Genomic DNA, 27,367 nt, shown 5'->3' on the forward strand with positions numbered 1-27,367 from the left:
CTCTGGGCTGAAGGGCAGGCAGTCCCTGGAAAGGCTGGGAGAGCCAGAGGCAGGGACAGAGAGTAGAGGAGAGAAGGACAGGCCCGGAGAGCCCAAGACACTGGGAACAAGCTGAGACCAGGAGGAGAGACACTGCGTTTGAGACAGAGACAGACAGACAGACCAGAAGAGGGGAGTCCTGGAGAAAGAAAGGTGCTGAGTGTCAGGCTGAGGAGAGGCTGGCAGAGGAGGTTGGGGAGCAGCCTTGTGGGGGCACCGCCTGCACAGTGGCAGGCAGGGCAGAGCTGAGGGCAGGAGCCGGGCGGATCAAGCCAGGCCTAAGGATGGCAGGGTGTGGCCCTGGCCCGAGGCTCCAGGAGTGCCAGCATGGCTGTGGGAAGCACCTGGCAGGCACCAGCAGCGTCGTCTTCCGCTTCATCTCTGGGAACCTGGCTCGAGGTCAGGGCTGCTTTGGTGGGGCTGGGACAGGGCTGCAGAAGGGGCAGCTTTGGGCCGAGGACTGGGCCTGCCTTGTCTGGAGGTGACGGGGACGGGGGTGGGCAGTGGCCCTGGGAGCAGGACCACAAAGAACTGCAGTCTCTGCAGCCAACAGGACAGTGAATGCCAAGCCTGGGATCCCCAACTCCTGGGCTCAGGGAGGGAGAGCAGATGGGGAGGGGCCGGCTTCTCTGTGGGGTACACAGACTCAGGCCCAGCCTGGGCTGGGAGGGAGTGGGGCGGCTCTCAGGCCAGCCCTCCTGTGCACACCGACTCCGCTGCCCAGGCCATCCTCACTGGTGACCGTCTCTTCTTCCATCAAAGGCAGAAGTGGTGTCTGTGATGAGGATTGACAAAAATGGGCAAGTGTGTATTGAGACCTCAATATAGAAAGTTCTCAATTAATGACAGCCACCTCCCAAAACCTGTGAAACCCAAGCAACCTGGAGGCCTTGGCAGGGATGTAGGGGGCTCCCCGAGTCTGCGATTGTGGGCCCAGGCCCATGGGAAGCCCCGGGGCGGGTGATCCACAGCCTGCCAGTCCCACTCCCGGCTTCGGCTCTACCTCCTCGGCCTGCGCCCGGGGCTGAGCAGGACCAAGACCAAGGCTCTGCCTTGGGGACCACGAAGCAGGCACAGGGGTGGTGTCCTGCATGGGGGGACCTGGCATTTGCTGGGAAGGACACGGGGGAAGGGTTGATATCAGAGGCTTCAGATCCTGAAAGGAGTGACCATCAGCCGCTTGGAGTGCTGAGCAAGTGCTGCGGGGACGTGGAGGAAAGCAGGCTAAAGAAGTCAAGTGATTTCCAAAGAGAGATAAAATCAAGTCCCTAAAACAAAGACGAGCTGGCGTAGACATGTGACACGTACATCCCAGGACCTGGTGCTGCCAGCTGCCTATGCTGCCAGAAGATGCTGCTCCACGCTGAGAGGTCACCTGCAGCCGCCGGCAGGGCTGGGCTGCCTCAGCCGCTCCAGGGACGAGGGGCTCGTCCGCCCCTGTTGTCCCTGCCTTGTCCTGAGTGCCTCGCACAGAGCCTGGCACACGAAATACCTGTCGAATTCATGCATGACATTTTGAGAAGCATGCAAACGTAAGATGGAGCACACACTCACGCACACACCCAAACCGGTAGCATAACAGAGGCGTGGAGAGCGGTAGATAGCACAGAGTCTGCAGGAGGAAGGCAGACCCTGCCGTGCGGAGGCTGTGTGGAGCGGGGGGCTCAGTCTAACCCCAGGTGGCAAGTCGGGTGGCTCTGGGTAGGGACTTGGAGAGCCCCGGGTTCCTGGGCCTTCCAGTTTTTCAAGACAGGAGAATACTGTGGCTGCGTGTGCTGTCCCTTCGCAGTGCCTCAGGCTCCTGAGCCTTCCCTTCCTCAGGAAGTTTTTCTGGGGAAGGAGGAACTTTGAAGATAGTGGACCCTGGGCTGCTTCTGTGTGAGGTGAGACACAGGCGGGCCAGACCCGGGGGAGAGGAATGTGCCCGGGGTCACTGAGCCACTGCGCACGAGCCTCCGAGCTGGGTGCTCCTCCTGGCTAGTGACCCCGAGCATTCCTCCTGCCCGCCCTTGGCCTGGCTCCTCATCTTCGCTGGGGGGCTACGGTGACAGTGCCTCCTCCGCTGGGTGGCCCAGAGGGCTGGTTTATGGCCATGGTGGTGCCATAAGCAAGAGTCTGTATTGCCGAGAGCTCCGGGTGCCTGTGTCATGCCTTTGTCCTGCCTCACAGGCGCTCAGGCTCCTGGTGCTCCCTCTGGCTCCCTCCGCGACGCGACTCCCTCTGTCTCAGTCCATGTTCCTTGTCTTCCTTGGGGAGAGTGAGACCTAAGCCTCGTACCGGATTAGGAGGCCAGGAGGGCTGTTCCCAAGGTGGCCACTGAGCCCCAGCTCAGAACAAGGGAGGGAGGGCAAGAGCAGCGGGTGAGCCTCTGCCCGGGGCCCCAGGTGCCTCTCCTGGCACCGAGGGCTGGGGCTTGCTGGTCGTCCTCTGAGCTCCTCCCAGCTCTGGCGATGCCGGTTCTAGGATCCTCAGCAAGCTGGGGAGGTGCTCTCTGGGAGCCGGGTGAGGAGGCTGAGAGCTGGCTGGGTGTGGACCCGGAGGCGCAGTGGAGAATGGGGTGGGTGCCACTGAAAACAGCACTGCCTGCTGCCAAGGTGTGGAACCACGTGGAGGGAGCCTGAGGCGCTGCAGCCTCTGACCCTCGGTCCACTCGCTGGGGCCGCCGCTCTTCCCTGCCATTTGCATTCAATTTTCTGCAGATCCTGTGGTCGCTTTTCAGGTGTCAGCAAATACTCAGGGAATCCCTTCCAACCCGGCACCCTCCTTTGCTTCGGGACTCCCTCCTGCCACTCACGGCAGCCTGGCGGGTTGGGGAGGAGGAGGCAGGGTGTGGTGAGCTGTGGGTGGGTCTCGGAGTCTCTACGCCCTTCCCAGGCCTGCCCAAGGTCGCCACCGCTCAGCGGCCCCTGCCACCCCTCAGCCTGTCTCCCAGGTGCTGAGGCTGCTCCTCTTCAGTGGTCCTTCTTGTGGGGAGGATGGGACTTTGAAGACGGATTTCCCGGGAACATCTCCTCCGGATCCATGATGGCCTCTGGGTGGGTGCCCAGTTCACTGTCCTCACCTTGACAGCCGCCGGCCAGTGTAGCCAGTCACCACCCGACCTCCTCCAGGGGCAGATCAGACCCAACTGGCCCCGCATCCCCCAGACTCCAGGGGCACATTCAGATCACCACGGGCTTCTCAGAAGTCCCTGAATTGGAGGGAGGAGGGGACTGAAGCCCCCAGGGTGGGAGAAGAAGGAAAAACCTGCAGCACCCCACCCAGCCTTCCCTAGGCCCTGTCCTCCCTGCACCCCAGCCTCTCCTCCCTGCCCACCCAGCCTTCCCTAAGCCCTGTCCTCCCCACCCCCCAGCCTCTCCTCCCCGCACCCCCAGCCTTCCCTAAGCCCTGTCCTCCCCGCCCCCAGCCTCTCCTCCCCGCCCCTCAGCCTCTCCTCCCTGCCCACCCAGCCTTCCCTAGGCCCTGTCCTCCCCACACCCCCCAGCCTCTCCTCCCCCCCCCCCCCCCCCCATCCTCTCCTCCCCGCACCCCCAGCCTTCCCTAAGCCCTGTCCTCCCCGCACCCCCAGCCTTCCCTAAGCCCTGTCCTCCCCGCCCCCCCAGCCTCTCCTCCCCCCCCCCCAGCCCTCCTCTCCTCCCCGCCCCCAGCCTCTCCTCCCCGCCCCCCAGCCTCTCCTCCCCGCACCCCCCCAGCCTTCCCTAAGCCCTGTCCTCCCCGCCCCCAGCCTCTCCTCCCCACCCCCCCAGCCTCTCCTCCCTGCTCCCCCCAGCCTTCCCTAAGCCCTGTCCTCCCTGCCCCCCAGCCTCTCCTCCCCCCCCCCCCCCAGCCTCTCCTCCCCCCCCCCCAGCCTTCCCTAAGCCCTGTCCTCCCCGCACCCCAGCCTCTCCTCCCCCCGCCCCCCAGCCTCTCCTCCCCCTACCCCCAGCCTCTCCTCCCCACCCCCCAGCCCCCCCCCCAGCCTCTCCTCCCCGCCCCCCCAGCCTTCCCTAAGCCCTGTCCTCCCCGCCCCCAGCCTCTCCTCCCCACCCCCCCCACCTCTCCTCCCTGCTCCCCCCAGCCTTCCCTAAGCCCTCTCCTCCCCGCTCCCCGCAGCCTTCCCTAGGCCCTGTCCTCCCAGCCTAGGGAAGCCTTGGCCCTTTCCTCCCCGGCCCCCCAGCCTTCCCTGCACCACCCTCTGTGGGTGAAGGGTTGGGTCACGGAGCCGGTTTTGCAGCCCCTTAGTGTGGCCTGCAGAGCTGGTCCTGCATCTCTCGCTGCATCTCTCGTTCCTGGCTGTTGAGACTTCTCTCAAACGCAACAGGAAAAGTTACATTTAATACCAGATATAACCAGATATGAGCACGGAATTCACACCAAGAAAGCACCAGCCCTGTGCTCTGGGCCACTCACCCTATCACAGGGCAGGTGCCCCGGATGGAGCCCCAGAGACAAGGCTAGGGTGCAATGGAAGAAGAGGGGTCAGGGCTGGGGCTGGGGCACCCGACGGAGGCAGCAGAGACCAGAGGTTTCACACAAAATGGGGCACATCTGGCTCGAATTGACAAAGCGTCATTCTGACGCACTAAAATGCAATTCTGCAAATAGATACGGAGTGCGTATCAAGGTTCTGTGGAACTCCTTAACAAGGAGACGAACACGCGGCTCTTTAGAGGGTGGGAACAAAAGGCAGACAGAGACAGGACTGCTCAGTTACACAGACGGGACATGAAACAGAAAGACCCGGGTGAGTGAGGCCACTGCCTGCAGGCTTGTCTTCTCTGCCACAGGGAGGAGGAAACCACGGCATCTTATCCGTGTTACAGGCCTGGAAGACATCGGAGCCCTTAGTTCTGCCTCTCTGAGAGCCAGATGCCCCGACCGCCATGCTAGATAGTGCCTGGCGGGACCTCAACAGGCACTCAGTGCTCCTCAGGCCACAGTTCCACGACTCTTAAGCATCTCATCTCTGCCGCTCATAGCTCTGTGTGAAGCAAATTGCTTCTAACCCCTCTGAGCCTCAGTTTCCTCATCTGCAAAATGGCCATAAGAATAACGAGGTTGGCAGGGCCTGGTGGCTCATGCCTGTAAATCCCAACACTTTGGGAGGCCGAGGTGGGCAGATATTTGAGCCCAGGAGTTCGAGACCGGCTTGGGCACACAGTGAGATCCCATCTCTACAAAAAATACAAAAATTAGTCGGACACGGTGACACACACCTGTGGTCCTAGCTACTTGCTGGGAACATGGATGGACAGATCGCTTGAACCCAGGAGGTCAAGGCTGCAGTGAGCTGTGTTTGTGCCACTGCACTCCAGCCTGGGTAACAGACTGAGATCCTGCCTCAAAAAAAAAAAGGATGAGGTCACGGTGGAGGTTGTTGTCAGAGGCACGTGAAAAGCCCTGTCCCCTCGGGACAGCCTGCTGCCCTCCCCACCCTGCTGTGACCTTGGACAAGCTACTGGGTCTCTATGCATCTCAGTCTCCTCATCCATCAAATGGGCATAATGGAGAGTGGTTTTAAGGAGTCGATCAGTGTCCATAAAGGGCCAAGGCAGGGCTGCCGCCGGCCACAAGGGCAGGGCTGGTGATAGCGGGACTGGTTTCCAGGCCCTGGGTGGGGCCTCGGTTTCCCTGTCTGTGAAGTGAAGCTGGAGAGAAGGATTTTCACGGTCTAGGACCAGATGTCTATCCCGTGATTTCTCCCCTCCCCGCTTATCCAGGCACAGGGGCCAGGGAGGGGGGTGTGCTTGTGGCTCCTGCTCGTGGGACGGGGCCTGCCTTCAAAACACCAGCCAGCCCCGGCCCTTGGCAGCTCTCCCTGGCGCTTCCGGTGCTGTGAGGCCCTGTGCCCCTCCACTCAGAGCACTTCTCAAACGCTTCCCCAAGGCCTTGCGGACGAGGCAGAGTTCGTTAAGAGCCACTGCGAAGGCCGGGCGCGGTGGCTCAAGCCTGTAATCCCAGCACTTTGGGAGGCCGAGGCGGGCGGATCACGAGGTCAGGAGATCGAGACCATCCTGGCTAACCCGGTGAAACCCCGTCTCTACTAAAAATTACAAAAAACTAGCCGGGCGAGGTGGCGGGCGCCTGTAGTCCCAGCTACTCGGGAGGCTGAGGCAGGAGAATGGCGGGAACCCAGGAGGCGGAGCTTGCAGTGAGCTGAGATCCGGCCACTGCACTCCAGCCTGGGCGACAGAGCGAGACTCCATCTCAAAAGAAAAAAAAAAAAAAAAGAGCCACTGCGAGCAGGCTGAAGCTCTTCTTTACCCAGGAATTTGGGATTCTCCAGGAAGAATGGGCTGCTGTGGTCCCAGCCCTCGCTCTGGCCTCCACCCACCCAGCCTCCCCCATTGCCTGCCTCCAAATGGCCAAATAGAACATGTAGGGGGGGGTGGACAGGAACTCTATGGGAGGGTCAGCGGAAGGACGAGCTGACGGGTGAGGTGGAGGGGGCAGCCTCCAGAAAAGTGCAGAGCCACCTGCCCAGGCACAGGGCCCTTTGGCCCCATGGCCACATTCCTAGCGCCAGGCCCCTCCCCAGTATGCTGTGCATGTGGGACCCACACCCCTGCCCTCTGGGGTGCAGGAGTTTGGGAGTTTTTTCGGAAGGTGGGGAGAGGAGACAGGAGCAGCTTTCAGAGGAAGGTGGGAGGGAACGTCTGTGTGTGCTTGGGGCGACCAAGGAAAAGGCAGAACTGCGGTGGCAGAGAGGGCAGTGGGTGCCCAGGGTTCCGCGGCGGCATTGCCCAGGCTGGAGCCCGCAGGCCTGGCCACCCCTCCGGGAAAGGGCCCCTCCCGCCGGCGTAGGAGCGCTCTCTGCAGGCGTTCCGTCCTCTTCCACCAGGGGCAGCAGGTGCCAACGCGTCCGCCTCCCGGACCACTTCACTCCTTCAGGTCACCGGCTCTGCTGCGTTTTCTGTTCCCACCCGTCACAACGTTGGGGCTTAAAGATGCCAGGATCTGGCATCCCCGGGATGCCACCTGTCTTCCGGGATGTGTCCTGGCTCCCAATGCCCTGAGCTAAGCCCCACACAAGCTGGGACCCTCTCCCCAGCAGCCCCTGCCCTGGTCCCTATGTCCCCGCAGGCCTTGGGGTGGCCGTGGCCTCGTCCCTTGTCACCCCAGAGGCAGTGGTTTTGAGACATCATCTAGGAAGTCCTGTCCTCCTGTATGGACGAGGGGCCAGCTCCTGCGGGCAGGCGAGGGGAGGGCCGCCAGGGCCACGTGCGGGGCTCCTGACTTCGGGGCCTGCACCTGATGGGGCGGGGGAGGCTGAGGGAGCCCGTGGCCACTGCCTTGGACTCCCCACCACGCAGATAGACCGGGGCTCCTCGCCTCCCCTCAGTGGGCTGGCGGGGCCTCTGTGGGGAACGAGGAGAGATGGGCCATGGGCTGACTTGGTCAGCGAACTAAACGGATTCCCTGTCGCAGACTCAGGTTTCATTCTTGTTTGAAATAATGCTGAGTAGTTTTTCTTAATAACGTGAGATAGTTTTTTAAAAATAATTTTTTCATGCCCTTGCTTTGCAAAAAAAAAAAAAAAAAAAAAATGGCAGTTTTGGCCGGGTGCGGTGGCTCACGCCTGTAATCCCAGCACTTTGGGAGGCCGAGGTGGGCGTATCACAAGGTCAGGAGATCGAGACCAGCCTGGCCAATATGGTGAAACTCCACCTCTACTAAAAATACAAAAATTAGCCGGGCCTGGTGGCGGCGCCTGTAGTCCCAGCTACTCGGGAGGCGGAGGCAGAAGAACGGCTTGAACCCAGGAGATGGAGGTTGCGATGAGCTGAGATGGCGCCACTGCACTCCAGCCTGGGCGACAGAGTGAGTCTCCGTCTCAAAAACAAAGCAAAACGAAACAAAACAAAACAAAAGACAGTTTTATGGCCTCTTCCAATTTGGGAGGAAATGCAAAGAGCCCAGAACCAGGGTGGCAAACTCCTGGCTGGCTGAGGCTGGGCTGGGAGGTAGAAGGGAGCTCCAGTCCCTTGCTGGCTGAGTGACGGACAGGGACAGTGTGGGGAGGGAAGTGTCCTGGCTGGGCCCCTGCCTCCCTTCGGAGCAAGGTGCAGCCGCGCTGGTGGGGTCCACAGGCCTGGACCCCAAATCGGCTGGCTGAGAGCTGGCCGTCCCAGAGAGGGATGGGTTTGGGCCTGGGCCTGAGCAGTGATGGGAATCCTGGGACTGGAGTAGGGACTGGCGGAGACGGTGCAGGAGCTCATCTGAGCAGCAGGGAGGCTGTGGCATGGAGTGCTGGCCGCAGCTCAGCCCAGCAGGAGGGGCACGGAAATCTGTGCTAACCTCTAAGCCTAAGAAAGAACACAAGAGGACAGTCGGGGGATGTCCCAGCAGCTTAGGGTCTGGCTAAAAGCTGGGTATCGTGTGAGGAGGGTCCCGGACAGGCAGGAGGTTCAGGGGGCCAAGGCAGCCATTATCCCCTACCCCCAAAACAGGTTGCCTGGAGTGAGGCAAGATGCCCAGGGCAGGGGGCAGGTCAGGGCACATTCATGCACACACACACTCAGTCACACACACATACACATACACAGTCATACACTCACACTCATACACATACACACACACACACAAATACATATACACGCTTATACACTCATACGCATATACACTCATACACACAAATACATACACTCATACACACATACACACGCTCATACACATACACACGCTGATATACACATACACATACACATACACACTCATACACACCTATACACACACACATACACACACAAATACATACAAATACATACACTCATACACACATACACACACTCATACACATACACATGTACAAATACGCACACTTACACACATACACACTCATACACATCTATACACACACTCATACACACAGTCATACACATACACACACTCATACACACATACACACACTCATATACACACTTATACACATACACACACTTATACACACATACAAATACATACACATACACACACTCAAACACATACACACATACACACACATATACACACTCATAAACACAGACACACTCATAGAGACATACACACACACATTCACTCATACACACACTCATATACACACTCATACACACATACATACACATTCACTCACACACACATACACACTCATGCAAACATACACACACATACACTCATACACACACATACACACACTCAGACTCACATACACACACTCATATACACACTCATATACACATTCACTCATATACACACACTCATACACATACACACACAGACACTCATACATGCATGCATACACTCACACACACTCTCATACACACATACACTCACATACACATACTCATACACACATGCACACATACATGTGTACACACATGCACACACATGCGCACATACACACACCCCAGCACACACTCTCACATGCAGACACACTCACATACACATACACACACTCCACTCGGGAGGGCCAAGAACAGCTTCAGGTTGGGCTCTGGGAGGCTGCCAGCTCCCAAATTCCTAGTGCCCATCATGGCCTACAGGGCCTGTGGACCTGGCTCGGCCTGCCGGCCCTGTTCTCAGATGGGGAGCCCTATCCTGCACTGCGGCTGTGCTTGTGAATGGCGGTGGGAACGCCCATGGCGGGGTTGTTCTTGACTTGGTTCCTTGTTCCCCGCTTCCTACCTAAGGTCTCCCCAGAGGGCAGGTGTCCTCTGGCCACCTAGCCCAGGGGCAGCTTCAGAAACATAAACTGGAGTCTGCCACCTCCTGGTTTCAAACTGGAGTCTGCCTCCTCCTGGTTTCCGTTGGTCCTCGAATAAATTCCAAATGTACCTCGGCCTACAGGGCCCTGTGGGACCTGGCTCTGCCCACATGGCTGAGCCCCTCGGCCCCAGTTGGCGTCCGCCTGGAACTCCCCTCGCTCTGCCCTTCCTCCGCAGGGCATTCATGCATGGGGCCTTCGCTGCCCCCAGCACCTGCACCTTGGGCCGCTCTCCCCAGCAGGGCTCAGTTTACGGGTCTCCTCCTCAGAAGCCTTGACCCCTCTTATTACCACAGTGCTCGGCCACCCAGTCAGATTGCACGGGACCAGTCCCTCTCTCGCTGGAGGACTGAAGGCCGACTGTTCACTAGACCTAGACTGTGCCACGTCTACGGAACAAGGCTTGAGTAGGTCACCATTCTAGGCTCCATTCTAGGCACCCTAGGTCAACCTGCTGACTCCCAAGGTCTCTGCAAGTCCTGATGATGGTGCCTTACACTAACCATGCCCACCTTGTCTGTAGTGAGTGCCACCACTTGCCCCCAGTTCACATCCCCAGGACCTCATTGCCCCTCCTTGCACTCAGCGATCCCAGCTCAATGGCTCTGAGGCCACATGCGGACCCCCTACCTGCTTTTCAAGAACCTGGATGTGCACTCACACACATTCACACACACGCACACATGCACAGACTCACATACACTCACACTCACACATGCACACACGTACACACCCACACACACACGCTCACCATGCGCGCTCACACTCTCTCACACACACATGCACCTGGAAGCAGTGGCTGTTTTCATTTATAGCCACAGTTAATGCAGCTTCTGAGCACCTCCTGGGGCCAGAGCAAGGGGATGTCCACTGTGAGGAGAGAGCTGGAGTGGCAGGACACCTTCTCTGTCTCGGGCAGGTGCTGGTGCTCACCTGTGTCCTCAGCTCGTCCTCGTGCTAATCCTGCAGGGGCATCACCGTCGCCCCCATCTTCCAGGGGAAGAGCTTGAGGCTGAGAGAGGGACTGGTTTGTCTGTCCATCCGTTCGTCCATCCATCCGTCCAACGCACAGCATGAGACACCCTGGAGGCTGCACACAGCAGGACTCAGCCCAGCTGGGAGGGAAGAAGGAGCCAGGGAAGCCTCCCCACCTTGCAGGTCCCCTTCCCATCTCACCCCAAACTTTCATGCTAAACTTGCGGGAGAATCTGCTGTGGTTGGGCTGTCGGGGATAGACCTGAGCTGGGGAGATTTGCAGACCTGCTGGCAGCCTGTACCAGACAGACCTGGCGCTCCGTGGCCCCCACACGCTCTCAGGGAAAGAGAGCAGAGGCCCATATGCAGTTTATCTCGGCCTCACCCCCTGGGGCCTTCATCATGAGGCTCTCGCACATGCAAACCTGCACCACCCCCGGCCCCCACCAGCTTCCCCGGGACTGGGAAAATGGACCAAACATGACGGCACACCCTCCCTGTCCCCGGCCCCGCTGGCCTTCGTCGTAGACCTGCTGAGCTCTCATGGCGCCAGTGAGGAAACTGAGGACTGGAGAAAGAATGTGAGCTGTCTGAGGTCGTTTAGGTCTAACTCCCAGAGCCGTGCTGCCGCTGCTCCACTGTCTGAGCCGCAGTGTCCCATGTGGGAAACGGAGGCCCACACGGTGAGGCTGTGGGCTCTGTCTGAGCGCCTGGAGGAGAGCGGCGGGGCGGGCAGGGGGCAGCTGAGCTGGTTCCAAGCACTGATCTCACAAAGGAAGTGGTGGATCTGGGGAGGGTGGGTTGGACGCTGCTGCGTGCCCGCTCAGGTGCGTGTACCCATGTGTGTGCCACATGCATGTGTGTGCACACCCCTGTGTGTGTGAGCGTGCTCACCACCTTCAGGGCCTCTGTGCCTGCCGTGCCTGTGTGCTGGGGAAGGGCTCGGGTGCCATTCTTGCGGCAGCATTCTCAGTCTGTAGTCAGATCTGCTAACTGACCGCCAGGGAGCCTGGCCTGAGCAGGCATTGCTCCCCAATACCAGACTCTTGGGGTGGGGGAGTGTGTGCCCCAGCACACACCTTGGAGGAAGAAACACAGGTTTCAGCTCTAGCTGCCTCCGGGCTCTGGCCTTTGCTGGGCCTTAACTATGCCCTCAGGAATGCGGGCCGCTGGCCGGGGCCAGGGACGTCCCTCAGTGACCCATGGAAGGAAGAGGGGAGCTGCAGAGGATTGGGGGGCAGAGGATGGGTGGGTCTCAGTGTAGCCCAGCGGTCTCTAGGAAGGGTGGGAGGGCTTGGACTGCAGCGACCTTGGGCGAGTCACTGTGCCTCTCTTGGCCTCCACTTCCTTATCTTTAACATGGGCTGTGATGAGAGAAGAAATTGTCTCTTTGGGTTACTTTGAGGATTAAACAGAACACGGTGATTAGCCCAGGAGTACTCTGTGCACAGTAAGTGCCCAGTTCGTGCTGTGGCTCCCAGCGACGGGCTGAGCCTCAGAGTGGTCCTACAACCCTCTCATCCCACAGCACCCCTATGGAGAGCATCCCACTTTCTGGAGTAAGCAGGTCCTGTATTTCAACTAAGCCAAAGGCGTGGGGTAAGAGCAGAGGCCCAGGCATCTCCCCTGATACCTGCCCTTCACCTCTGGACCACCAGACCCCAGGCCAACAGGACTGGCATTCGCTGGGCACTGGCCAGCCTGGACACTGTACTGGGCTTTCTCACATGCCCTGACGTGGGCATCACTAGCCCATCCTACAGGGGGTTAAGCAGCCTGTCCGGTGTGACCAAGTTGGTAGGGCCCCCCTGTATCTGACTCCAGACCCCGTGCCCTGAGGGCACCTGCACCGCTGGGGCTCCCTCACCTGGGTCTCACACAGCGCTGGCCTGGCTGCCGGGAGCGGGGGGACCTGGGAGCAGGCTGAAGCCGTGCCCTCTGGCCGGCCTGACAGGGGTCTGCTGGGCACGGACCCTTACGTCAGGTTCGTGGCTGGCGCACACGTTCCCAGTTAAGCCGAGTAAATATTTACAGCCATTACAGCCATTGATCGCCTTCGATCCTGGGCGCTGCTGTGCGATGCCCCTGCTTACTCATGCTTTCTTAAAAACAGCTCTTCCCTGCGTGTCTTTAATAATTCAGCTCCTAATTGTCTGCAGACGCAAACCTGAAAATGCCAACTCAGGGCCTTCGCCCCCGCTCTGGTCCCCCGCTCGTCCCCCTGCTGGGGACCCCTCTCCCCTTTTCTGCCGCAGATCCTGGCCTCCCTGCCCTGCCTCTGACCACTTCTTAGGAGGGGCTCAGGACGTCCCTCACCTCCGGCCGCAGCCACCGCCGGCTGCCGCAGCAGAAGTGAACTGGGAGTAATTGACTTGCAGGGCTGGGGCGAGAAGAGGCAGGAGCAGAAAGGTCTGGCCGCGGCTCCCCAGGGCGCCCTGAAGTGCTACTGGGCAGGGAGGGGCAGGGATCTGGGGCATCTCGAGGTGACAGGGGAGGCTGATCCTGAATGGGTCCCTGGACAGGCCTCAGCCCAGACCTCCCCTGCCAAGGGCTGGGGGTGGAGGTGAAGCCAAATCAATATTTATAGCATCTCCTGGGCACCAGGTCTCCTGGCTGTGGCTGCTCCCCAGCAGCCTCTGAGGGCCATCCCATATGGGGTGGAGTCTAGGGGACTGCGTTGTGTCCCAGCCCTGCCCTCGGGGCAGGGTGACCAGGGGCTACCGAGAACTCCACTACCAGCTTCACTTCCCTCTCCCTCGAGGCCCAGACAGGGTCACACATCGGTGTTAGGGTAGACTCACCCGTCCGTGCCCCCCAGGGCAGCTTCCCAGTGTAAAACTCTCACAGCCAAACACCACCCAGGGCCTGAGAGGACAGACACACAGTCACTAGGACTGCAGCTGACCCAGAGCCAGTGGCCACCGATACAGAGGGCCCTTTCGGCCAGGACGCCGGGGCTGCAGCTCCCAGTCCCAGGTCACCGGGCTGGCACTGATCTCTCCTCTGCTCTCTGGTCTGAGAACACCCCGTTGTGAAGTCGTGGGGCTCCTTGTCTGGCAGGCAAGGTCCCAGGCTCTGGGGACACGGCGGGGAACCGGACGGAACAAAACGCCCTAGAGCTTATAGGCTGTGAAATGAGTGATGAATAAACGATCTATGGGAAGGGAACAGGGCTGCAGAAATTACCTAGGACGGGGAAGAGGGGAGGAATGCCCAGGGCGGGGCCTGCAGGGCACATGGCATTCAAATACAGATCCGAGGGGTGAGAGAAGCTGCCCAGGCAGGCAGAGGGGCGGCAAGGGCCAGAGCTCAGGTGTGAGGCGAGCTGGCGGGAGAGGCCCCTCCTGCTGTTGAGGCCGAGCCCGAGGGCGGCAGGGCTGTCCAGGGTGGCAGTGGAGGAGGGAGGGAGCAGCGGTGCGTTTGGAGGCACTTTGAAGATGGGGCCCAAAGGATTTGCAGATGTCCTGGGTGTCAGCCGCGTGAGAACGAGAGGAGTCAGGCCAAGGCTTTTGACCTGAGCTGCTGGAAGAACCAAGCTGTTATTCACTGTGGTGGGAGAAACAGAAGCTGGCCTGGCCTGAGGGGAGGAGGGGGCTTGGTGGTAGCATCTCGAGTCTGAGACATATAAAGAGATCTTAGCAGAGGCTTCAAGGAGGCAGGTGGGATCTGCAAGGGTTGGAACTGGAGGGATACATTTGGGGGTCATGAGCACATAGACGGATTTGAAGCCAAAAGACTGACCGAGCCCGACGTGCACACTGATGTCTAAAGGACTCCTTGCCCCCTCTGCCTGCACCCATCCCTAGAGCTTGGCTTGGACATTTGCAGAAAGCTGCTATTGTTTTTTCTGTTCAGAAAGACACCTATCCACACTCCAAAGAGTGCCCCGCATCCTGTTCTGCCATCGGTAGCCACGAGGGCTCCCAGCTTCTTACCCGATCCAGCTGGTCAGTCATAACAGGAATGCCCACTGGCCAGGGCAGGTGCCTGACCCAGGCTGGGCCAAGGAGATCCCTTCCCAGATCTTTTGACAGTGGGTGGCCCCGTGACTGGGATGCAGAGACTGTGACATGCAGGCCTGGGCAACCTCTTGTAGCCAACCATGAAGCCACATGGAAGAAGCCACTTGAGAAGGGACGCTGACATGCAGCGTTTGCATGTGAGAGGTGGAGGACGCAGTCAGTCTGAGCGGACTTTTCTGGTTATCCCCGCCCCGTTCTCTTCCCATGGTTTGGTTTAAGGGCTAAGTCCTTTTGAGTGAGCAAGTTCTCTCAAGTTAGGCTTAATACAGCATCTCAGCATTCAGGCAGAGAGAGGAGGCACAGGCCGAGGAATCCAGGGGCCCAGGAGCACACGCAAAAGGCCGGTCCTCCTGAGCCCTGGACCAGACGGCACAGAGCCAGGCGAGAACGCGCATGTGACACACAAATGGCCCTGGCGCTCGGGGGCAGATGCGTACCAACGGGAGAACATACTGATGATCTGATTCTATTCTGAGTCAACTGTTTTAAGGTTTATATCAGGCTGGCCAGCGTGGTGGCTCACGCCTGTAATACCAGCACTTTGGGAGACCGAGGCGGGTGGATGACCTGAGGTCAGGAGTTCGAGACCAGCCTGGCCAACACGGCGGAACGCCATCTCTTATTTTGAAAATATCTAAAAGAACTTAAGAGTCATGGAGGAGAGTTCGGCACGCTCCTCTCTCATCTAAAAGGAGGCCCAGAAAACAGGCGAGGGGACGGAGAGGAGGGGGTGTTCCTTAATATTAAAGATAACAAATGTAAGCATTATTTCATTTCGTCTTCAAGTGTGGGGCATGGGATATTAATATGTGTCATGTGGAGAAGGTATTTTGTGGCAAACACATTTGGGGAGTACTAGTCAGATGAGGCTACACAAATTCTTTCCCTACAGACCTTCTCAGAGCCTTTACTATACACCCTTTATATTTTCGAGACAATGTGGGGGTGGTGAAGAGCCCTGGCTTTGGAGTCTCAGACCTGGGTTCTCAAGCCTTCCCTGCCTCTTTTTGTCTCTGTGACATTTGGGAAGACCTTTTGTCCCTCCGGGCCTCAGTTTTCTCATCTGTTAAATGGGAATCACATTTAACAGAAGACCCCAAGAATCACATCCTTAGGGATCTTCCAGACTTAGGGAAAAAGGGAGAAGACAAATGTGAAGATGCTTAATAAAAGGTAAGGTTATGTGAATGTGAAATGCCCTGTCTCGCGTGAGTTCTGTGACAGCCTCTGGCTAGGCCTCACTTGTCTCACCTGTGAAATGGGAGTTGTGGTACAATCACTGTAGCTCCCCTACCCTGCATGTAGTCACGCGCAGCCAGAGTAGTTCTTGTAGAGAAAACAAAAACCAAACGAATGCTCCCTTGCTCTGAGGATAAAACCCCGGTCACAGGCTTGGCCATGTCCTTATAACTGTTTGACTGTTTGCCTACACCTCTAGAGTGTAAGCTCCTTGAGGCCAGGGCTGCAGCTGCAGCATGTAATGCCACATCTGGCAGGCACAGAGTTGACTTGGGAAGTATTTGTCAAATGAGTAAATGCATGAACTTAGGCCTCTTCTAACTCTGAAATCTTACATCCCTCTGGATTGAGAAAAGAATCAAAAGCCTTTCTCCCACTACTGCTGCGGGAAACAGACTCCCCTGGCCATGACTCCTCCCCTATGGTGGCCTCACCAGGGCCTGCCCTCAGCCAACCTAGCCTCGAATGCTTGGGTGTTTCCAGGGACTCCTCAGAGCACGTGCTCAGGGTAGAGACCGTATGGGCAAGTCCTGTAGCCTCTGTTAGTTGCAATTGTGATAGCTCATAGGAGCACGGGGAGGATTCAATGATACTATGTCAGTGAGTGCCTAGGACAGTGCCTGGCACATGGTAAGCAGCAATGAATGACACTGCTGCTATCCGTTGTTGTTACCCAATTCCCTCACTGAGTCCAGAGGGCATGATGGGTGGCTGAGTCCTCCCAAATTCCTTGAGGCAAAGGTGGGACTTGGATAGGGGGCGTCTCACTCCTGCCCAGCACCGTGGTTGCTCCCCTGCTGCTTTCTGACTCAGACCCCAAGGTTTTGGTTCCCAAGTCATTCATCTGCATTCAACTGACACAGGCCATCTGCAAGACACACACTTCTCCGAGCTGTCAGAAGACACCGCAGAAGCTGAGATCCTGGCATCAAGCGTCCCAGATGGAAATTCCCCAAGACACCCTTGGGCCCTCGGCTCAAGTTCAAACAAAGAAATGCTTATGTTCAGAGATCTTCACAGATCACCAGCGAGGATGTGACTTGAGAGCACTTTGCGTCAGCATCATAAAACATGAGGATTGATGACCCGTGCGACTGGGGCGAGTGCCAGGGGAACGCAGGCTCTGAGTTGGCCGGCGGTGCTTCCTGCGTACGCTCTGTGCAGAGGGTGCCAGCCTAGACTGAGGGGCCGGTTGGCATAGTGCCACACTAGTTGGCATGTCCCGCAGACCCTCGTTTACAGCACACTCGCACGGGCATGTGTGCATCTGGTACTCATGACGATATGCGGGGTGGGCAGGGGTTAAGGAATGCGTCCCCACTGTGGGGATGAGGGAAACTGAGGCTCGAGGAGGTGTGAAGCCAGGCCGCTGAGCTCACACGGTCTTGGGTCTCCCTACTCATCACTACCCTCTTCTCTTGGCAGCAGAGAGAGGTAGGAAAGCCAAGGTCAGCCAAAATCCAGAAATTTACCCAGAGAAATCCACACACCAACATGGTGGGCCTTGTACAAACTCTAGGAGTATGAAGAGAAGAGCTACAGCTGGCCTTACCCAGTCCTGCCATGCTGGGGCCGGTGAGCTCCCCTGGACTGCATCTGGGTAGGGGCATGAAAAGACACAAGACGGGATGAGAAGTCCTCCGCATGAGAGAGGAAATGGGAACCTCTCATCACTGCGGACCAGGAGGCAGGGTGAGGGGTTCACAGGACAAGCTGGCCTCAAACTTCCCCCTTCCATTGCCTGTTCAATGTAACCAGATACTTGCAGATCTCTGGCAGAACAGATGGGGATTTGGATACGCCTTGTATGGGGATGGGGGCAATCAGAGAGATTCGTTCCCCCGACCAAGAGGGAGTCAAACAGGTCACTGAGCACTCAAAGGAGAACATTCCCGGAGTTATGCAGTGAGGGGCCGGCTATCACAGTAACACCTGGGAATGTGTCAAGTCCCCACTTGGCCAAGTAGCTTGGTCTTCTCCTGCCTTCCAAGTCTTACCTGACCGTGAGAACCCTGGGAACCAGAACTACTTAATTTAAGGAACATGAAATTCCTTTCCTTTCAGATCACTGGTCCTGATTCTGGCCTAAGATGCTAAGAGATCACAGCTCCTGTGACGGGAAAAGATCTGTTACCAGAATGTGGTTCCCACACGGGAAACACTACAGTTTTCAGTTCTTAGAGAAAGGGAAACATACAAATTCATCTCTAACAATAGAGTTTTTAAACGATTTAACTCAGGCAGGAATTTACCACATAGATCTTTTTATAATGAGCAATATTTTTAATTGTGATCTTATAAAAAGCATAAAAATTCTGTTTTTATTATGTTAGCATGTTCAGTTCATTGCTATGTTACCTGTTCTGTACTCCTTGTGGAATGTATCCACTAATGACATATTCTCATAATTTTTACTTAACTCAGAATGCCTTAATTTACCCTTCATTTTTTAAAAGACATTTTTGCTGGGTATAGAATTCTAGGATGGCCAGTTACTGTTCTTTGAGCACTTTGAAAAATGCTATTCCACTGTATTCTGGCTTCTGTGGTTTTTGTTGGGAAGTCTACCATCATTTCTGTATCGTTATGTCTCTGAATATAATGTGTCTGTTTTTCTTCTGGATGCTTTAAGGTTTTCTCTTGACTTCTAATTTTCAGCAGTTTGACTATGCACATGTCAGAGCTCCACGCCATAGCACATGTAGCTACCTGTGGTTTTCTTTGTATTTATCCTGCCTGGGGTTCATTGAGCTTATCAAACCTGTAATTTGATGTCCTTCATCAGTTTTGGAAAATTTCTTCAAATTCTATTGTTATTTCTTTAAATTATTTTTGTAGCTATTATCATAATTTATTCAAGTTCTAAATATTTCTTCTAATTCTAATTCTGTGCTTTTCTCTCTCTCTCCTTTTCTTCTGAGAGTCTAGTTATACATTTGTTAGACTTTTTTACTTTGACTCACTCATCCTCCTTAAATTCTTTCCTGTTTTTTTCTTCCATTCACTTTTAGTCCATTCACGTTTAAGGTAATTATGGATATGATTGGATTTATGCTGCCATTTAGCTACTTGTTTTCTATTTGTCACATGCCTTTTTGTTCCTCTGTTCCTCCTTCACTATCATCTCTTATATTTGCACTTCCTTGTCTCTTGCCATGTCTTGTAATTTTTTGTTGAACACCGTAGCTCTATGACAGACAGTGTGAACTTCTTTTGCAGGTCACCCGTGTTGTCAGGTTTGGGGGTAGTGAGAGACAGATGTGGATTCTAGTTTGTCCTTTCGAGTTCCAGTTTGTTCTCATTTTCTCTTACTTCATGTCCAGTCTCTCCTCCCATTTTCTGGTCCTGCTGACCTACAGCAACTTCAGGCATACGCAGAGGCAACAGCCCTTAATAAGACTTCTTCAACTATACAAGGTCTCATTTTTTTTTTTTTTTTTTTTTTTTTTTTTTTGAGACGGAGTCTCACGCTGTTGCCCAGGCTGGAGTGCAGTGGCGCGATCTCGGCTCACTGCAAGCTCCGCCTCCTGGGTTCACGCCATTCTCCTGCCTCAGCCTCCTGAGTAGCTAGGACTACAGGCGCCCGCCACCGCACCCGGCTAATTTTTTGTATTTTTAGTAGAGACGGGGTTTCACTGTGGTCTCGATCTCCTGACCTTGTGATCCGCCCGCCTCGGCCTCCCAAAGTGCTGGGATTACAGGCTTGAGCCACCGCGCCCGGCCTACAAGGTCTCATTCTTATAACAAAGCCCAGATTCCATATCACTCATAGTGGTTCCACGTCTCTGATGAAGCCTTCAATGATACAAGATCCAAATTCTCTGTTAAAATTTAAACTGTATCTTTTCATTTATTTTGTCCATTTCTTTTTTCTATTTTTTTAAAAACATATTGATCATAGTTATTTTGAATTATGTCCTTATCTGCTAACTTAAACATCTGAGTCATCTCTGGATTTTATTTCTATTGACTTCATAATCAGCCACTTTCTCCCTCTTCTCATGTCTAACAATTTTCTATTGCATGTTGGAAATTGTGAGTGATATGTTATACAGGCCCTGGATTTACTTACCTCCCTGTAAAGAGCATTGAGTTCTGTTTTGGCAGGCACTTAAACTCCTGACAAATCACACCATTCCTGTCAAAGTTTGTTTTTAGCCTTTGTTAGGACGCATCTGTTTCAGCTTTTTTCCTTATTCATAGAGTATAGCTCTTCTCTTAAGGCATGATCTTAATTCTAACAAATGGCGTTTCTGAGGTCTCAACAGAAAGCCCAGGGTGTTCACCAGTGTTCACCAGTGTTTTGGCTGGGCCTGAACCTCCATATTTCCTCAGTGCTGTCTGACTCCTGGGATCTTTGCTCTGCTCTCAACATCGTGGCAGCTGTTCTCCGCAAGCACTCCAGAGTCTCTCCTGCTAATGCAGAGCCTAGCGATTAGCCAAGGCCCCAAAGGATCTTTTCATGCAGATTTTGGGGGCTATTTCTTCTCTGTGGCTCCCTGCTTTCCAGACCCCCATCACCTCAAATCATAGCTGCCTTAGCAGCCTTGAACTCTGAGCTCTATTTCCTTTATCCAGTGTGACCATCAGTGCTAGGTGATCCTGTACGCCCAGCATTTTGGAAAATATACTTGAGGATAAAGATGAAGTGAACTGCGGCGTCCATTCAGAGTGATTCTCTATTCTCGAGGATCATTGCCCTCTGTTAGTTGCTGTCCAGTGCCCTCACGGAGTTGCTTTACTTACTGTGTCCAGATCCTAGAGCTGTTTTCAGTGGTCAGATTAATCTGATGCCACCTACTGTATCATGGTTGGAACCTTCCTTTCCTGGATTCGAGGGGCGGGGAAGGGAATGATGTCTGCATTGTTAAAAATACAAATTTATTCAAACTCATCTATGTTCCTGCTTGGTCTCTGAGTGTGTCTTTGGGATATAAAATGAATCTTTTCTCTGTCATAACAGTTGAGGCTACAGCTCTTATTGAGTACCTCAAATGGACCAAGGTTTATTCTGAAGTGCTTATACATCTAATTGATGCCACCTTCCCGCTCACTCTGAGACATATGCACTACCATCATTCCCGTTTTGTAGTTGCAGAAATCGAGTGATGTTGAGGCTAAGTTACTTGCCCAAAGTCTGTTGGCTTTATTACTTCCCCTTGTTGACGTCCCCACCTCTCCAGTCCTTCTGCCACCACCTCAGTCCAGGCCACCCTCATCTTTCACCCAAGCTCTCCGCTGTCCTCATGATGGGCTTTTCTGTTTCTAGGCTTCTCTGAGAAGCAGGGCCAGAGTAGAAAGGTGGGCAGCTAGGCTGGGGGTGCTGATGAGGACTGGGGCCAAGAAAGTCCAGGCCCAACCATGGGGCTACAGTGTGGGGAACTGGAGGTGGTGGGGGAAGCAGGAGAACAAACAGCGAATGCTTCTCAGTCAGGGATTAGGCCTGTGGAAGGAGACACGGGCCCAAGACTGATGGCCCATGAGGAGCAGGCAGACACCAGGCAAGGCAGAGGTTCCGAGGCATCGGCAAGGCCGGGACAGGAGGTGGGGGGGAGGTAGGGGCTGTGGGGCAGCATGTCACTGTGGCACTGCCTTCAGGCTAAGTTCAAACCCCAGCTCTGCCTCTCACCAGCTGTGGACACTTGGGCACATCTCTTAGGCTCAGTTTCTCCACCTTAGAATCCATTTGAGGTTGACGTTAGCTTCGTGAAACAGAACACCTAATTATGGCGACTTAAATGAGACGAGTTTAGCTTTCTCAAGCAATGAGAAATCCAGAGGTTTAGCTTGGCAGCTCCAGCCATCAGAGCCCAGGAACCTGTGTCCTTCTTTCATGGTTCCAGGGACAGACATCGTAAGCCCATCCCAGAAATGAGGAGGGAGAAATGGCAACAAGAGGATGCTGGCTGAGTCCTTCCCATTTCCATAAAGATGGTTTCCTAAAAGCCCTACCCAGTGGTTTCTATTTATGTCCCATTGGCCAAAACTATATCACACGGTCATCTAGCCACAAAGACCCCGGGAAATGTAATTCTGTGGCAAAGAACACTGTTGCCCCCAATGAAATTAGACTTGATCTCAGCCAAAAGGCAGAGGAGCAATTCTGACAAGATAAGGAGTCTACTCGAGGGGAAGAAGGGGAGAGGTGACACGAAATCGGCAACCAGAAGTCTCTGCCACAGGGCTAAATGGCGTCACTTCCTTTATCCGCGAGGTTGATGTGAGGACGAAATCAGGACATGTGTGTAAAGCACCGGACGGGTACTTGTTCTGTGAGGACGAAATCAGGACATGCGTGTAAAGCACCGGACGGGTACTTGTTCTGTGAGGACGAAATCAGGACATGTGTGTAAAGCACCGGACGGGTACTTGTTCTGTGAGGACGAAATCAGGACATGCGTGTAAAGCACCGGACGGGTACTTGTTCAGCAAATGGCAGCAGGCATTCTTGAGTTTGAGAAACTTTCCTAATGACTCCTCGAAGGCCACCCCCAGAGACAAGGTTTCATAGGTGCTTGCAGCATTGACTTGGCTAAGCCTCACCCAGAGAGAGGCCCATCAGTACAGGCTGACGGGACGCAGCCTGCAGCCGCCGTAAAGCCCTGCCTTGGAGGGAGGTGATGCCCTTTACTTGCTATCTTGACTCAGGGGGTGGAGGATGAGGCTCTGGGCCCTGTGCCTAAATACCACAAGGAGCTGGGTGTTCGTGCAGACACTGCCGATTGTCTGCCCCCATCTATCCCTCTCCTGCTTCCTCTTCTAAAAGCTCTGCTTTTGGCCCCAGTTTCAGGTGTCCTCCCTCCTCCTTCAGCCACAAGGGGAGCCAGGCCTGGCTGATCTGATCATCATGCTTGTGGTAATTAGGTCAGGACAGGTGCGGTGGCTCACACCTGTAATCTCAGCACTCTGGGAGGCCGAGGCGGGCAGATCACTTGAGATCAGGAGATCGAGACCAGCCTGGCCAAACATGGTGAAAGCCTGTCTCTACCAATAAAACACACACACACACACATTAGCCGGGCATGGTGGTGCATGCCTGTAATCCCAGCTACTTGGGAGGCTGAAGTGGGAGAATCACTTGAACCCAGGAGGTGGAGGTCACAGTGAGCTGAGATTGCACCAGTGCACTCCAGCGTGGGTGGCAGAGTAAGACCCTGTCAAAAAAAAAAAAAAGATTGAAAATAAGAATTAGATCAGACCAGGTGCTGTAATAATGAGACCCCCAAAGCCCAGTGGCATCAGTCTTATCTCTTCTGTTTGGTCCAAACGCAATTGGCTTTTCTAACACTGTGAATAAGCCTTCAATACCTGGTATCTCCATCTCTCTTTCCACCTCTATTTCCAAATTGATAGCTCTTACTTGATCTCATCTCTTTCCTCAAGGCATAAAAAAGTGTATTTCTTTCTCCCTTTCTCCCTAGATGAGAGTTCTAGATTGGTGGGAGGGTCTGTTCCATGCAGCCATTCAGGCACCCAGGCCCTTTCCACACTGTGGCTGTTTTCTCCCCCAACCCCTAAGATCTGCATGGCTGAGGCTGGTCACCAACAGGTGTGAGTTCCGGCCAGTGGGAAAAGAGAAGCGAGAACAAGTAGGAGAGTCACTTACTGTCTTAAGACCTCCGTCCCAGGCCGGGCACGGTGGCTCATGCCTGTAATCCCAGCACTTTGGGATGCCGAGGCAGGTGGATCACCTGAGGTCAGGAGTTTGAGACCAGCCCGGCCAACATGGCGAAACCCCGTCTCTACCAAAAGTACAAAATTAGCCAGGCGTGGTGGTGCACGCCTATACTCCCAGCTACTCAGGAGGTGAGGCAGGAGAATCACTTGAACCAGGAGGCGGAGATTGCAGTAAGCTGAGATGGTGCCACTGTGCTCCAGCTTGGGCAAAAAGAGTGAAACTCCATCTCAAAAACAAAAGCAACAGCAATAACAACAACAACAAAACCTCCATCCCTAAAGCTGCACTCATAGCCTCCTTTGGCAACAACACACATCCACACTAATTACAAGGAGCCCTGGGAAATGCAGTCCCCGCCAGACGGTTGCACGTGTAGCTAAGACTTTGTTACTGCAGAAGAGAGGAGAACGGGTTTTGGTGGCAAACTGGCAGTCTCTGCCACAGTGTGGCCTCTTTTCCGTTGCCAGCAATTGGTTTCGGCATGGCATGTGCCGCAACCGTAGCCAATGACACATGAGGGGATTTTTCATGCGAAGTTTAACGGGAAAGTCTTTCTCACAGTAAGAGATTCCGGAAGAGGTGGTTTCTTCTCCCCTTGGACAGTATCATGTCAGAATGTGATATCTGGAATTAGGCACCTGTCTTGTGACCATGATGGGAACAGGCTGTGGTTAAGGCAGATGCTCTAAAGTTGGTAGAGCCGTTAGATGCAAGAGCCCAGGTTCTTGCAGGTGCCACTGCATCTAAGCTGGCTGCCCCAGAAGCCATCCTCTGGCTGGACTTCCTACGTGTCACATTGGACATTTCCTTATGATTTAAGCCAAGGAATGGGGTTTTCTGTTACTTGTAGCCTTAAGCCTCCCAGATTTCATGTGAAGTTGGGCCAGAGCAGAGGCTGTGTGGAAGGGATGCGTGCAGCCCCTGGGGGTCTGATTCAAGGGTGATATGGTTTGGGTCTGTGTCTCCACCCAAATCTCAAGTCGAATGGTAACCCTGAATGTTGGAGGTGGGGCCCCGCGGGAGGTGACTGGATCGTGGCGTTGTTTCTCATTGATGAGTTAGTGCCATTCACTTGGAGCTGTTCTCATGATACAGAGTGAGTTCTTGCGAGACCTGGGTGTTTACAAGCGTGTGGCACCTCCCCCCTCACTCTCTGTCTTGCTCCTGCTCCTACATGTGAGACAGGCCTGCTCCCCCTTCACCTTCCACCATGATTGAGGATACCAGCACCACGCTTCCTGGTCAGCCTGTGGAACTATGAGACGAATACATCTCTTTTCTTTATAAATTACCCCGTCTCAGGGATTTCTTTATAGCAATGTGAGAATGGACTAATACAGAGGGCTTGGGCAATACTCTAAGGCCGAGAGAGCTGGGCTCCCTTGGTGTCATTTCGTAGGTTGTTCTGGCTCTGAGGAAACAGGCTCTCTCCAGAAACGAGGTCCCTCTTGTGCATCTTGAGACACTTTCATATCCATAGTCCACTGTGCAACAGGCAGGTAAACATCACCAAGTGACTCCATTTTACAAGGAGGAAAGGAAGGCTCAAAGAGGCAATGTGCTGTGGCCACATCCATGAACAGGCTAGGGTTGAGACCAGGAACTCAGCCCTGGATCTCCTGGACTCCCAGGCCTGTGCTCTTGCTAGTGACACCAGGGCATCCTCTGCTGAAACAATTGGGAACAGGTGTCGTGGGAGCCCTGTCAATTATAATAAATATTTATACAAGACAGGCAGTCGCCGTCCCTTCGGGAAGCTTGCAGTCTAGTGGGAGAGCAGAAACAAATAAACACGTAAGCAAATATCTACATTCCCACTGCAGTAGCTGCAAGGAGGGAAAAGGACGGAGGTGGGGTGGAGACGGATGACAGGCAGGAGATCTAGGAAGGTGAGTCTGCGGAAGTGACACTGGAGTACAGACCCCAAGGATGATGAGGCATAAACTGGGCAAAGACAGGGAGGAGGAAAAGAGTTCACAGTTCAGGGAAAAGCACGTGCGAAGACGCCGAGATGAGAGAGTGCTGGGCTCCTTCGGGTAGCTGCGAGTGCGACCAGAGCCACACAAGCAAGAGAGAGGAGGGGCCCGGCCATGGGGGCAAGGTTGAATTGAAGTCACAGGCTTTGCAGCTGGACTGCTTGGGTTCAAATGCTCACCCTGGTTTATCAGCTGTGTGTCCTTAAACAAAGCATTAACCACTCTGTGCTTCAACTTCTTCCTCCTTTCCAGTTCCTACCTTATCAGAACTGTGAGGAATGAAGAGATGAGTCATGTTGAAACACCTGGTACATAGTAAGTGCTTCAGCTGCTGGGACTGGGGCCTTCCTAGGACTGTGGTCTTTGTTGCGTGAGGAGTGGAGAATGCATTAGTTAGGACCCTGTTGGCTGCAGGGGACAGCAATCCAACTCACACTGGCTTAAGCCACAATTGGCAGATTGATTGGTTCTTATGTGTGAAAGATACAGGCTTAGATGTGTCACGGGGCACACGGCATTGCCAACTGGACTTGGTTTCTTTCTCTTCATTTTTTCCTGTGTTTTCTCCGGAGGTGACTCTGTTCTCAGGCCCGCTGTTCCCACATGGTGGCAGGCTGGCCACTTAGCTACTATAATCTCCCGCTTTTCCCCAGGCCAGTCTCATGGAGGGCTCTCACTGTCCTGGGTCCCATCTGATGGCCATCCCTGAGCCAATCACTGTGGCAGCTGAGGGGCGGTATGGAGTGGAAAAGAGAAATTGACACTGATTGAGCAAACCTCCACAGTCACCGCACTGAGGCTAGGAAAGGAAATTGGGGCGTGATCACCAGCCACACAGGCAAACACGGCCAGTGCTGAATCAGGGGGCCCCTGGGGGTTTCCCATTGGGAAGGGGCAGGGTCTGATTTTTGTCTTGAGATGATCATGCTGGTTGCTGAACCGAGAAGAGATAGGAGGAGAACCTCAGTGGAGGTGCGGAGAGGCACTGGGGACCCATGTCCGGAGTCCAGGAGGGAGAATGGTGCTGTGGCTGGGCTGGTGGCAAAGGGGCAGAGATGGACAAGGAGGCACAGGGCAAGAGTGTGGTGACAGGGTGGACAGCGGTGGGGACAGGCAGATATTCCAAGGTAAGAGCCAGGGTTCTGGCTGAACAACTGAGATGGGGAGACTTGGGGAGTGGCAGGGTGGGAAGGATGAAGAGGTCAGCTTTTGAGGTGCTGAGTTTGAGGACCCTTGCGGGTGTGAAATTCCACTCCTGGGCATTCTTGTCCGGTTTCCATGAAATATGGGAAGAATAAATAAATTGAATAATGGCTGCTTTGCCCAGTAGAAAGCACTAGAACTAAACTAGAGTAAGGGAGGCCTCCCCCAGCCCCGCTCCAGGAGGGTTGGGACTGGACCAGTGTGCTGAGCTGTTTTCACGGAATGGGTTCCTCAAACAGCATGCATCCAGCCCAGACCACCCTTATGAGTCCGGAGATTTCCTGAAATCCCCGGGCAGCTAGGTGGTCAGGAACACTTAGCATGGGACATCCAGGGAATGCTGGTCAAACTGACAGAGTCCCAGGCCCTGGGAACCGCCAGTGCAGCTGTGGTAACAGCATGGAAGATGCCAGGGCAGAGAGCCAAAACGCAGGGAGGAAGAGTGTGGCCCAGGCAGGTGTGTGCTAGTTCACAGGCAAAGCCAGTCAAGGCAGGGCTGCTAGAATCTGGGTTG

At 54.9% G+C, this 27,367-nt stretch overlaps 2 protein-coding genes across 3 annotated transcripts in view; one reads left to right on the top strand and one right to left on the bottom strand.

Annotated features, from left to right (window-relative positions):
* MRPS5 (mitochondrial ribosomal protein S5) overlaps positions 1-6,363 on the bottom strand; it is a 224,724-nt gene extending 218,361 nt beyond the window's left edge. The window contains exon 1 of the mRNA XM_050755124.1: positions 6,360-6,363. The gene's annotated coding sequence lies outside the window, so the exon portion shown is untranslated. The remainder of the gene's footprint in view (positions 1-6,359) is intronic.
* Positions 1-27,367, top strand: part of KCNIP3 (potassium voltage-gated channel interacting protein 3) — a 93,002-nt gene that overhangs the window by 21,508 nt on the left and 44,127 nt on the right. The window lies entirely within an intron of this gene.

This window comes from Macaca thibetana, chromosome 13, assembly GCF_024542745.1.
Source record: "Macaca thibetana thibetana isolate TM-01 chromosome 13, ASM2454274v1, whole genome shotgun sequence".
Lineage (NCBI taxonomy): Eukaryota > Metazoa > Chordata > Mammalia > Primates > Cercopithecidae > Macaca > Macaca thibetana.